At 40.2% G+C, this 14,672-nt stretch overlaps 1 long non-coding RNA gene across 1 annotated transcript in view; it reads left to right on the top strand.

Moving 5' to 3' along the window:
• LOC102387178 overlaps nt 1–14,672 on the top strand; it is a 127,750-nt gene that overhangs the window by 57,863 nt on the left and 55,215 nt on the right. The window lies entirely within an intron of this gene.

A 14,672-nucleotide genomic window follows, 5' to 3' on the forward strand; every position in this document is an offset into this window, starting at 1 on the left:
TCGTCTCTCTCTTCAAGGATTGTGCTATGGACTGTGCCTGTCAGCTTTGCAGCCTGAGTACCGTGGACTAGGTGAGATCCCAGCGTTCTCTGTCTTCTTTCTAGGCATAAACTTCTGAACCTGAACTGTATCAGTTAAGCTTGAGCTAAGTTTCCCCAAATACTTAGTGAAACCAGGGTAGTATTGTCATTGTTTGTGTTTGTTTTTCTTTTGCATGTCTATTACTACTAGTACTATTATATATTTCATATGCTTAGCAATAAATAACTTTTATAGTCAAACTGGTAGTAATTGGGTATATTTTTCCTTCTCTGCTTCTCTTTCCTCCCGTGCTCTGCAGCAACGCTTCTTTTACCTATGCTAAAGATCCCTGTGAAGCCCAAAGTTATTGTGGGGTCTGCTCATCAAGAGGCCAAAGATTGGGACGTGCTGAGTTTGAAACACATAAGGGGATCAGCTTCTACAGGCTGATTGACCCAGTTTGACTCAGACGTGCCCTTATGAACTGAATGCTGGCCCCTGAGGGTGTCAGCTGGACACTCAGCTGGATTCAGAGGGATTCTGTTTACCTGTGTGCTTGTGTCTGACTGCATTTTATTGTTGCTCTTATGAACTGATTCTTGGCATATGAGGGTGTCAGCCTGTCCATGCTGATCAGCCCGGCCAGGTCAGGCGTGTCACGTTAATTTGTGTGTGTTTGTGTGTATGACTGATTTGGTGACTGGAGGAACCCAGCCCATTGAGATTGAGTCCTGCAAGATAGCTCCACTGGGGGTGAGGGCTTGCAGAAGGGAGAAATACAGCCCCGTATAGTAACACAAGCAGCACATTGACAGAATCACCAAGACCCTAGAAACTATCCCTAATAAATGAGCACATCCCAAAGTAATGGGCAAATTTGGTAACAGTTGGAATATTATTTGTTTTATTAAAACTGACAGTATTCATATATGTGACTGTCTGTGAATATTCAAAGGTCTGAGGAGGTTATGTGGGAGCACAGAAATGAAATATAGAAAAAATAGATTTCATCAAACTAAATACTAGAATCCAATTGGAGAAACAGCAGGCTAGCGTGGGGCAATAATGATGCAGTACAGCATATTTTGCTTTGAGACTCGAGTAGAATAGACATGTAAATGAAAATATTTCAACAATGTGAGGAAAATGTAGGTGTAAACTAATAGATATTTAACAACTTTTGTAAAAGCAGTTGGTATCCTAAATGGGACAGTTGGTAGTTCCCCCTTCCTTCCCCCAACAATTTGAAGTTTTGCTAATAACCTCAGAGCAGAGAGACAGTATGCTGGAGATTGTTAAACCTGTACATTTTAACCCATTTAAGCAGTTCCAAAAGGATTGGCTTCTGAAATTGGTGGGGTTTATTAGAGAAGTAAGGGTGTACAGAATTTTTTTCCCAAAACAGCTCAGCAAATGCATAGAAATCATATGATGCCCAGAACAAGACTAGACAGAAAATTGGCTTGGAAAATAACGCAGACTTTTTTCCTTCTCTATCAGCTCCATGAATGGCAGACTTTGGCTTTCAGTTCTGTCAGCTAGACACCTTTTCATGACTAGTAGATTTATTTTCAAACAATGAAGAATCCATCTGAAAAATAAACGGAGAATTGTGGATTGGGGTGAAAGTCAAGTAAGACAAGATGGAAGCCAATAGATTTCTACTTGACAAAGTAGTCTATCAAAATAGGGTGGTTGGCAGTGGAATCAGGTATTTAACTACATACAAAAATCAAGTGCCTAGGAATTTATCCTGGTCTTACCAATTTGTCTCGGTGTCCCTGAATGCTTCTTGGCTTGTGCACTGGGCTTCATAACCAAAAGCAATTTAAATGTTGTACAAGCAAGCTATAACTACTGGTCTCTGTCAAAATCATTAAGCATTACATTGTACCTTCCTTAAACTTTCCTGCAGTTTCATCCTTTTTACTTTCTTCTCAAACTTTTACAGTAATACTATGTACCATTAAACAGCTGCACTGTTGCACCCAAGAGAGAAATTCATTTCAGGATGGATAGTTTTTATCTTATGTATCAACATTTTAAAACTGTAAAGTACTTTGAGATCTTCTAGGAGGAAATATACTATGCAAAAATTGGTTCAACTGTGTTTGCACAATACTTTGAAAATTCACAAGGCTGTATTATTGGAGATAAGGGTATAAATTAATGCATTTGCTAGTAGTTTTTATATTTAAAAAAACCCTACTGCTGCCTTTATATTTGGATTTGGCGTTAAGAACGTGGCCACATACAAGAGTTACTTTTCTACTGGGAGAATCCATGGTTTGAGGAGAACGCAGGAGAATAGCTGGGCTGGTTTCCCCAGATGAGAATGATCCTATTCTCAAGAAGGTACAAGGAAAAGTGAGCAGTTGTAGGCTGAATGCCTGTACTGCTACTTCTACTGGAATCATATCTAGCAGTGGAAATTTTCCACCATTAGAAATGAATGCCTATACATGGCCCTTGTTTAATTTGGTTTCACGGATTTGAACATGGAAAGCATATGAGTAGAAATGAGTGTCTGTGTATGAAAATCCTGCCAATAAAAGTACTAAGGTTAATATTAATGAGACAAATGGAAAATCTTTATCCAAATACCTATCATTTCAGACGGACTGGGTATATTCAAGGTAAAATATTTTGTCTGAACTAGCATCTGCACAGGTCTAGTTTTAATTTAATCCATAAACTGAATGGGGTCTGTTCTCTGGCTCAGATTCACATATATGCACGTGTGTGTGTGTGTGTGTGTGTGTGTGTGTGTGTGTGTAACCTCTTGTACCTGATGAGGATTTCATGTAAACACATCTCTTAAGAAACACCCATTTTCTGCCTATATCCTGCTCTTTTTACTTTGGCTATGTAGACTTATTCAGGGAGGTTAGGGGGAAACTGGATGAAGTTAAAAAATGGCCACTCAATCTAATATAAGTTGGGATAAGGGGCTTAGCGGGGCAAGGGGGGGTCTTGGGAGTGGCAGATGGGGTGCATGGGGATCAAGGAGGTTGGTGGGGTTCAGATGGTTTTGGGAGGCTCATTGGGTCTACATGGGGGGTCTGGGGGAATGGCAAAGGGAAGCTTCCCCCCCTGGACCAGGGGCTATTTTTAGACCAACAATCCCCCTTCCAGAAACCAATCCTCCCATTCCTCCTGCTTTTCCTCCAATGTGACTTACCTTCTTGGCTCCCGGTATTGGTGAATGCCAGCAAAACCATCACTGGGAGTCATTTGTGGAATAGATGTTTGGTGAGCTTGGGGGTGGGGGATGCTGACTGGTCTGTGGTGGGGAGGGACTGTCCTTCTGGGGGTCGGGGGAGCGGTTAGATGGGCTAAAAGTAGCCAACTGTTGGCTAGGTGGGAAAAGTACTGGGAACTTTACAGAATTTCATTTAGATTGGATTCAGCAATACTCAGAGCTACACTTAATTTAAACTGGGTCGGCTATTTTTAAATTAGTCTAACTGTCCTGAATTTCTATACTGTTTGCACTTAGATCAACCTAACTAGGGATCTAAGTGTAAGATCTGCACCTGGGAGAACAAAGTTAGACCGGGTGGCCATTTTTAATGTAATCTAACCTCCCCCTAACCTCTCTGAATGACTGTGTGTACCTTTGTGTCTTGAAAGTAGGACAACATATATGCACAGGTTCAAAGTACTCAACTGGGGAGAAGTACACATAGGTCCATATTCTATCCCATCTATTAAGCATGCAAGTGAACTTAGGCACCTAACTCCAATTGTATTGCACTCTGCTTAAATCCCTGAAAAGCTATTACTATTAAAGTTGAGTGATCTTCCTTCTCACCATTTTTGTGACGGTCTTAAGGACAAGATGATAGTATGTTACAAATGTAGATCCATTAATGAATTTTCAGATTGGAATAGAATGGAGTTGCATTGCAGTTAGACACCCAATAGGTAGAATGGTAGCTGGCCTTTAGTACAGAGCTTGTTTTGCACTTACAGGTACAAGAGGATCAACCCTGGTGTGCACTGCAGGCTTATAATATCAGGACTATGGTTTTTGTAGCAAGGAGAGGAAATGTCAGTCTTTCAGACTCAAACTTTGAATTAACGAGTATGTGGTGTATGCCTTTACACAAGCTGGTCAGCATATGCTAAAATCCATTTATTTTATCTTTGCTTATTTGTATTCACTAAACCTGAACTGAACCCAATTCCCTATTTTAGAGGTGGTATTATTCAGATTTGGATCCTACATTTTCCAAACTTCTGGTGTGTTCACTTCCCCTCTTTTTGTTGTTCAGATTCTATTGCTGTTACACATGTTCAAGCTCTTTTGTGCATGTGGTTGTGTTTTTTTATACCTGTGCATATGCTTCTGGAAGGCTGAAGCCAGGTCTAATGTACTTGATGCCTCTTACCTGGCTCTCACAGAAAAATAAAATGGGAAAGAAAAATCAAAATGAATCACCCCACTCTGCTCTCTCTTTACAGAATCAAGATATTGCAGAATATAGTGTTTAAGCTTGCTTGCCAGTATTTAGAATGTTGTGATAGTCCAGAATAAATTTTCCTCAAGCTCAGAGAGTTGACAAGTTAACCTGACTGTGATTACAGAAATGGAAGCTGCAAGATGTTACAATAACAAGTGGAGATATTGTTTGGAATATTGTTATACCAGACATTAGTTCTTTTTAAATGCTTTCTGCTTTCTGAAAGGAACAAAAGAGCTCCTTATTTCATTTTTAGCAGGGGGAGGGAGGGAGGCATCATGAACAATATATAGGCCAGTGATAAAGTGTGCCTTTTATGCATCTCCTACTAGTCAAAGTACAGGCACATTTAATATATAACCAATGATAAATTGCTTCAGGGAACAAAACACTTAGACACTTCTATTTTCTGAGCTTAACATGACAAGCAAACATGCTTCCAAGCAATAACATGTTTTCCATTTTGAAAGAGTGAGTTGACATTTTGCAGCGTGTATCTTTCAAAGCCAACAAAGATATTTTAGTTTCAGATAGAGCAACCAGAATCTATTCTACATTAGGGAAAAATATCTTCATAATATTTGTAAGTAAAAAGAGAGTTGAGGGAATTATTTATCTATAGTACTTCAGCATCTATTAATTCAGTTACTAAAAATAATAATTTCTGGTGCCTTATTTCCATATGCCTATGTCTTGATTTTTGTCTGTGGATCTGGATTCAGCAAGGTATTCAAGTATATGTTGCATTAAGTACATCCATAGACTGCTGAAGTCACTGGAGCAACACATATGCTTAACTACCTTCTTATATTGGTGCACAATACACTGCATTTGTTGTTTTAATAAATATTTCCAGTTGTTTCAGGACTAGCTGAGTATCTTGGTTAAGTGTATATTTAAAATGGATTAAGCATCATCATAAGGATATACTTATTGCCAAGCAAAAGGTATAATAGTATCCCTCCAGGTTCATGTTGTTGTAGTTTGCTGAGCCCTAATTGCCTCAAAATGCTATTGATCAGAGGAAACGATGGCTTTACTCGTTCCATTAATAAATTCCAGAGAATGTGAGTTCCCCCGCAAAACAACTTTTAAATGAGGCCTATTGAGTTCAGATAAAACAAAGAAAAAAGAAATGAGGAGTTAGATTGTTAGAAAAACTTGGAACTGCTATCTTAACAGACTTAAAACTATGTAGCAGAGCAAAAATGAAGTAAGAGGAATTTGAAAGTCAACTTTTGCATGTACTTGGGCTAAAAAGCTGGATCTTTTAGATGCCATGAATTGGAAGGGGCCAACAGTTTTTTGTCAGGAATACCACAAATTAGTCTTGCACCATCCCCATCAGCTACTCTGTTCCCCTTCCTTTGCCTTAACTTTTTTTGGCTCCCTACTTCATGCTCCCTGCCTGATCTGTTCTGCCTTCTGGTTTCTGCTTGTGCCACTGCCTAACGTCTTGCTATACTTCCTGCCATATCTGTTTCTGTACTGCTTGTCACTGAGTTGCTGCGTGCTACACGCACAGCTTGGCCACTGCAGTTGTTGTGCCACAGTTTGGCCATGACTGGATAAATTGTCATAGTTACATTCACTTCAGTGAAGCTCTGCTCATTTTACATCAAATAAGAATCTGGCCATGGTAGTGCTTATGTCAAGAGTTCCTGTTACTAAGGCCGTGTCTCACTTCATAGCCCCTTGGTTCTCTTTTAATGGTCTTCCTGAAATGCTGTATAATATGAACACATTCACACTTCACCCCATAAACTTGTGCACCAGAGAAATGTGCAGGAGTCGGTACATACTGGTAAACTAGTTGTCTTATTCATTCTTAAATAACTAAAATATGTGCAGTTAAAGACAACTGTGGAGTTTCCCTTGAACAACAATAAAGTTGTTCTGCAGGTGTTACATTGGTGCATGACCAAGAACCATCTGGTGCTTTGCTGCGAGAATTAGATTGCTTGCTCGGAATCTTGAAAGTCTTGCACTTTGAAATGTTTTTTTTTTTCCTCTGAGCTTTAAGTAGCTCTTTGTGGTAAATGATAATAATACTCACACTTTAATTGTGTGGGCTATTGTACCTACTTATTGTGGAGGACAACTTCCTCTCTCAAAAGAAAATTGGCACAGTAGTTAATTTTGTATGCTTTGACAGCTACATTACGTATATACTATAGTGTGAGTAAATGAACGAGAGTTCACTGTGGCTTCTTTTTGAATCGGTGCTCTAATGATTTTCAATGTACTTGTGCTTGAGGTATCCACGAACAGTATATCTTTTGTACTAGAGCATCTATTTATGTTGCATTCAGAAGTCATTGTTGAATCAAAAGGATTAATATTTTGGGTTTTAATAGTCTCCAGTTCAGCTGAAGTCAGTAAATCTGTCCCTAGGGCTGACAAAGTGTTTCAATGGAAACTATTTTGGGATGAACTGCAGGAACATTGACTCTATTTCTACAAATGAAGAATTAACAAGGACATTGAGAAGACTATGCAAAATGATAACCAGTTTATTAAAATATTTTTTTATTGATTGTGCTCACCAGCAACCATCCTAGTAAAGTCTGCAAGTGATTTTTAATGGAGGAAAAGTTAACTGATGCCAGCAAGCTGGTTGAAATGGTAATTGATTTACAAACAAGTTGACATGAACTTGCATTAAAGAAAAGCCTTTTTTATGCACAATTCCCTACATAGCAATTATAGCCAAAAGCAAAAATGAAGCAAATTACTTCATAAAGGGTTTGTCCACACTTACTGACTACCAGATTTCATAGTCACGCCCTAGATTTGGGGGATTAAATTAGAAAAAAGTTCCAGAATCTTAATCATAATCCTATAGGGAAAAAACTGAGCAAGGATGGGGTGGGAGGGATGCAGAATCAATGAAACAAGCAAAATTGAACATATGGTCATCTGTCCACAAGACATGCTCTGCTTGTTTTGACTCTTTTGAATTCTAAGCAAGATCTCTGCATTTCCATTGGGATGGGTCCAAAACTGTTTCTTAGAACAAGCAGATTCACAATAACATATATACATTACAGGCTTATTTACTGTTCAGAGTAGATAATGTAGAGAAAAATATCGGTATTGAATATGTTTTCTTATAATACTGAGAATGGGTTACATAGGGCATGCTTATTGGCAAAAATTCCTTCAGATGCTTTTTTTGGGGGGTGGGAAGGGACGGGGAGAACGTGAAGCTGTCCTTTTCTCTCTCTCCTCTTTTCTTTGCATTGGTTTAGGTGAAAGTTGAATTTTGCCCTCTGGTTGCCTGAAGCAATATATTTGCTTTACTTGCTGCAAATTATAAATGCTGGGGTAGATGAAAGGAGTATCGTCCAAAATATAACAACAGCAAGCCTAAACCAATATAAGGTTTGCTTAGTTTTAAATGAGAAAAAAAGCTATTGCAAATTTCCTTATAGTTAGCACTGTTTTTGCTGTTGCTGTGTTGTCTGAATTGCTACCCTTTGAAGCAGCAATTGCTGTCAATTACCAACATTAAATTCTACCTCTAGAAAAGCAAGCTTGCATGGATTTTTTTTTTTTTTTTAAGTAAAGGTTAAAAAAAGAGGTGGGGGAGGGAGAAATCTGCATTTCTCATAATGTTGAGCCATCTGTTCCATTGTCCGGTATTTCTGCAAAAGAAAAGGCGATATTCAAAATGAGTACGATTTTTTTTCCAGTACTAATTTAAATCATGATCAAACGAAGCCAGTCTTATCTACTTCTGAAAGCCTCATTGGACAACGTCGTCCCCCCCCACCCCTCCCAACCAAAGTCACCATCTCCTAAAAATATTTCAAAACTTATAAGAAAAGGCCAGCTGCTTGTCCTCCTTATTTCATTTTCTTAAAATGAGTTAATATAAGCTTACAGGAAACTAATCTGATTCTTAGATAGCTGTGCACCAAAATTATCTATGAAAGGCCTTCACAGTATCTGAAATTTGGTTTATGGTTCTTGAATTTAATAAAAATGAGAAGTCTGAAAACTGGTTGAAGACATTTCATAGAAATCACAGAAATGAGGGTTGGAAGGGACCTCAGGAGATCATTTAGTTCAACTCCCTGCTGAAAGCAGGACCATCCCCAACTAGATCATCCCAGCCAAAGCTTTGTCTAGCCGGATCTTAAAAACCTCCAAGGATGGAGTTTCCCACTACTTCTCTGGGTAACCTGTTCCAGTGTTTTGCTACCATCCTAGTGAGGGTATTCTTCCTAATATCTAACCTAAACTTCCGTTGCTGCAACTTGAGACCTTTGTTCCTTATTCCGTCATCTGCTACCACTGAGAACAGTCTAGCTCCATCCTCTTTTGAACCTTGCTTAGGTAGTTGAAGGCTGCTATTGAATCCCTTTTCAGTCTTCTCTTCTCCAGAAGAAATGACCCCTCCCGCCCCCGTCTTCTCTTCTGTAGACTAAATAAGCCCAGTTCCCTCAGCCTGTCCTCCTAGGTCATGTCCCCTAGCCCCCTCACCATTTTTGTTGTCCTCCACTGGACTCTCCAATTTGTCCACATCCTTTCTGTGGTGGGGGGCCCCAAACTGAACACAGTACTTCAGATGTGGCCTCACCAATGCTGAGTAGAGGGGAAGAATCACTTCCTTGGACCTATTGGCAATGCTTCTACCAATGCAGCCCAGCATGCTGTTAGCCTTCTTGGCAACAAGGGCATGCTGCTGGCTCATTCAGTTTATTGTCCACAGTAAAATGTAGGTCCTTTTCTACAGAGCTGTTGCCCAGCCAGCCAGCCCCAAAAACATTTGAACAAAAGAAATGCTGGGCTTGTTCATTTTCAGTCTTAAAGGCCTAATTTTGTCAGTTTATCTTAGAAATATTCTTATTTTATTATTTTTAAATATATAGTAGCATCATTTCATTGACAAAGTACGCATTGACACTCACTTTACTATGCAGCAGACTAATTTGCTGGGCAGTAAAGCATCACTGTCTACACATGTGTGGCAATTAGGGCACAGTAGACTAATTTACCACTTGTATCTGCAGGATTATCCGGCAGTGAAGTATCTGGCAGCACAGTAAATTACTGTACTTAAACACAAGTGTTGATGGTGATGTTGGGATTAGTTTACTCCAACTCAAATTGAGCCAGCATACATTCAGTTGCATTAATTGCATGTGTAGATGCACATGAAGAGCACATCTACATGTGACACCGTTTGTGACGGCCAGAACCAGAGGGATTAATAAGCAATAAATATGTGCTTCTTAGAGGCATTTGGTATTTTGCCTAAACAGGTAATATTAGTTAATATAAAGCTTGTAAGTTTGTAAACTGCAAATGTAACTTGTCTGTAATAAGTTTAAGCAAAATGATAAAATTAACTGTTCGTGGAACTGATTGGGCCCCATAGGCAAAGCTGTAGATGCAAGATTAGCTGACCTAACGGTTGTTGCTCAGGGTTCAGCTTTAATGATAAAAAACTGGATCCAACTGCCTGGCATTCCAGGAAAGCACATCCCAAGAAAGCATATTCAAAATGAAACCTAAAAGGGGTTGGGGCTTGGGCGGAGCAATGTCAATTTCAAACCTAAAGGTGCTGCATCATAATTTGCTTATTGGATAAACCTGAGTCTGGGTAGTAACCTGTTATGATAATTTTAACACCTTTCAATCCCATAGGGTAACAGCTATAGGGCAACATTGTGAGTGGCTCTAAAGCCAACAGATTAGCATAACACTAGGTATAAAAAGGGCGTGTATCAGGTGACCAGCAGGAAGAAGGGAACAGAACAGTTATTTCTGTTCCACGCCTGGACCCCAGACTCCCGGTGTGAGTGAGGTTCGGATCCTGATCAAGGGAACTTCCCCGGTAATCCCTCTGACAGCTTCAATCGGGGATGCCTGACTTCACTGGAATCACTTGACACGTACCTGGCATTGAGGGACTATCGATAAGTTGCCAACCTATGTCTGTCTATCTGTTGTTTTGATCAGCCCAGTGTGGCTAATACCCTCACAGTGCCCAGTTGGCCTGCAACAGAATTGATCTATCTGTTGTTATTATTATTTACTATTAGCTCTTTAATACTGCATTATCTGCTTATTGCATTTATCTTTCTATTAACTGTTGTGTGTGTGTGTAAGCTATAATAAATTTGCCTTTACTTCACTCCCAACTTTGCCTCCTTGATCTGAAACTGAACCAAACAGCCCCATTGGCCTGTGATAAAATTGATACACTCACAATGCCCAGCTGGCCTGTGACAACTGTTGCCATGGCAACATAGCATCCACAAGCATCTATACATGACCAGCAGTTACTTTGCCATAGTGATGCACTTCCCCAGTATATTACACCATACAGTGAATAGCTGCTAAAAATAACCATGCGCTGCATGTACAAAAGGAAGTACTAAATCACCATGCAGTAATAATGTTGCATAGCAACACATGTAGACATGCCCAAAGAATACTTTCCAGGTTCAGAAAGGGTGGAATAGAGAACTTAACAATTATATAGATGTTCACTCAAAAATCAATTGCAGGAGGCAAGCTGAGTGTGGTTCATGACAATACACACTAATTACCTTGCTCCACAGGCTAAGTCATATTGGATTTTAATAGTGGCAAGGGAAGTTTTACCTGCCACAAGAACATCACAGAAGATGTGAGAACATGAGACCTCATGATATCCCTTTAGAATCTTCAGACATTTTAACTTTTTTACTTTATGGTCTCTTAATAACATCAAGTCTTTGAAATTCTGTAGCAAATGCAATACTGTGATTACATATGTGCAGTATCTTGTGCCCCCCCCACCCCGCAAAAAAAAAAACACAAAACAACTAACTTTCAACCATTAACAATGTCTCTAGTACATAGGGAATCATATGTGCTTCCTTTTGAAGCAAAAAAAAAAAAGAGAGGACTTATTAATAGAATGCATCATAGACTTCCCCTTAATAAAATTGTGAAGTATTTCCTCAGCAATTGAGTAACAGCCCTGTGGCAACTAAAATCATTATGGAAGAATTAATTGTTAGGAAAGAATTTAAGGACTTCCTTCTCCCACAGACTTCCCTTTGTGCTTAAGTTACGTATTCTCTTTGTATTGTGATTTTTTTCCCCCCCAATCTGTATGTTACACAAGAAGTAATCTTCCTATTCTATATGGATGATGTAAGGATATCACAGTTAAGCATTTATTTTTGTGGGGGTGGGGGGGAGAAGAGCCACATCCTTATGGTGGGTTCCCTCTCCCCGCACAGAAAGATAAGTTACAACTTGCATGAACCATGTCCTTCCCCTTAGAGTTTGTCACCTATTGAAAATTTGAATTGGGCAAATTATTCAAGCTACCTTGTGTACTGGCATATTATATAATGTAGTCATTCTTTGTGTATTGCTTTTCAAATGTGCTACAGTACCAAAACACAAAACAATATTACAACATCCCACTTGTTCACAAATTCCATTAAGCAACGAAATTTTAAACGAAAAAGATAAAACTTAGAAACTAGAAGGAAAACATGGCTTATGGGTTTATTAAAGCTTCATCATTGAAACAATTAATGTAAGAAAAGTAAAAGCTCATTTTGTTTCTTTTTATAAAAATGACTAATATTATATTCACCCACAGGGTACAACGGCATGAGAAACTGCTTTGTTTGCTACAAAGCACTTTATCCTTTCTACCCTTACAACCTGCTTTTTAAATATGTTCAACAATAGTCTCTTTTTAAAAATCAGTTTATAAACAGCCAGCAGTATAATTCAGCATTTCTCCTAGCTAAGAAACAGAAATGCAAACAATATACATTTTTCATACACTAAATACTTCAGAAGTAATATAAGACGGTGAATTTTTGTGACAGCAGAACATATAAAAGATAAGTAAATTAATTGTAAAACAAATAACTTAACACCTTAGATGAAACTTTTAAATATAGACATGAATCATCTAACTTTTTAAACCTTTGTCCCCCCATGTATTTCTTTTCTCAGAAAGGAAATCAAAGAAGTAATCATGTGTATTGTGTTTACATTTGCAATTCCTTGATGTTGGAGTTGTTTGAAACCGTTATATGTATATACTACGCACATGTATGTATACACACACACACACACACACACACACACACACACACACACACACACACACTGAAAATGTCATATGTTTTATCAGAAGAAATGGATGCAATATACCTTGACTTTAGCAAGGCTTTCAACAAAGTCTCCTACAAAATTCTCATTAACAAGCTAAGGAAATACAGACTGTATGAAAGGAAAGTACTGTAAGGTAGATACATAACTGGTTGGATCATTGTGCTAAATAGGAAGTCCTCAATGACTCAATGTGTAATTGAGAGAATTGCTTGCATCTGGTATTGTTCAACATCTTCATTCATTATTTGAATAATGCAATTGAGTGCACACTTAGCAAATCTGTAGACAACACTGATTTGGGTGGGTACTCACTGAAGGGAAGAATTCATAATGACCAGAACAGGATGGTAAAGTGTTTTGCAGTCAATCAGATGAGGTGCAACAAAAACAAGTGCAAAGTCCTGCACTTCGGATGGAATAACTGCATGCACAAATATGGACTGGAGAATAAGGGGCCAGGCTGTAATACTGCAGAGAAGGACCTCACAGCTATAATAGATTTCATAGACATTAGGGCTGGAAGGGACCTCGGAAGATCATTGAGTCCAGCCCCCTGCCCAAAGGGCAGGAAGTCAGCTGGGGTCATAGGATCCCAGCAAGATAAGCATCCAGTTTCATCTTGAAGGTGTTCAATGAAGGTGCTTGAACCACCTCCGGTGGCAGGCTGTTCCAGACCTTGGGGGCTCGGACAATAAAGAACTTATTCCTTATGTCCAGCCTGAAACGATCTTGAAGTAGTTTGTGACCATTCGACCTCATCATCCCTTGGGGCGCTCTGGTGAACAAACGTTCCCCCAGATGCTGGCGGTCACCCCTGATAAACTTGTAGGTGGCCATCAGATCACCCCTGAGCCTGCGCTTTTTCAGGCTAAAGAGCCCCAGGGCTCTCAGCCTGTCATCATAGGGTCTGTTTCCCTGACCTCTGATCATGCGCATGGCTCTTCTCTGGACTCTCTCAAGCTTCTCCACATCCTTTTTGAATTGTGGAGCCCAAAACTGGACACAGTACTCCAGCTGCGGCCTCACTAAGGCCGAGTACAGGGGGAGAATGACGTCCTGGGATTTGCTTGAGAAGCATCTATGGATGCAAGCCAGCGTTTTGGTCACTTTACTAGCTGCGAGAACCTTGCATTTATCGGCGTTGAACACCATCAGATTCTCGTCCGCCCACTTGCTGAGCCTGTCCAGGTCAGCCTGGATAACCTGCCTGTCTTCTGGTGTGGATGCTTTGCCCCAGAGGTTGGTGTCATCGGCGAACTTGGCCAGTTCTGATCGCTTCTGACTCCAGTGTCCACATCATTAATGAAGATGTTGAACAGTATGGGTCCAAGGACAGAGCCTTGGGGGACCCCACTGGTCACAGGACACCACGATGAGTGACTTCCATCGATTACTACCCTCTGGGTCCGACCCCGGAGCCAATTTTCCAGCCAGCGGATCGTGGAGGACCCAAGGCGACAATTGGCCAGTTTCTCCCAGAGGCGATCATGGGACACCAGATCGAAGGCTTTTTTGAAGTCAAGATATATGACATCAATCTCTTCTCCCTTGTCCAGGTGATAGGTCACCTGGTCGTAGAAGGAAATGAGATTGGTCAAGCAAGACCTACCCGCAACAAACCCGTGCTGGCTATCCCTTAAGATGTTGGCGTTGGCCAGTCCATTAAGGATGGCCTCTTTAATAAACTTTTCTAAGATCTTCCCCGGGATAGAAGTCAGGCTGATGGGCCTATAGTTAGCTGGATCCACTTTCCTCCCTTTCTTGAAGATAGGCACCACATTGGCCTTCTTCCAGTCTTCGGGCACTACACCAGAGCGCCAAGAGTTTTCAAAGATCCGTGCTAGAGGCTGGGCTATGATGCTCGCCAGCTCCTTGAGTACCCTGGGGTGAAGATTGTCAGGGCCAGCTGACTTGAAGGTATCCAGCTTCTCAAGATGTTCCTTCAGAAAGTCAGCATTAATGGAGGGCAGGGGATCACCCTCACCCAGACTTCCTGGCCCTGTAGCGGGCATGGGCGTCCCATGGGACTGATGAAAGACTGAC

This window comes from Alligator sinensis, unplaced genomic scaffold (assembly GCF_000455745.1).
Source record: "Alligator sinensis unplaced genomic scaffold, ASM45574v1 scaffold16_1, whole genome shotgun sequence".
Classification (NCBI taxonomy): Eukaryota; Metazoa; Chordata; order Crocodylia; family Alligatoridae; genus Alligator; species Alligator sinensis.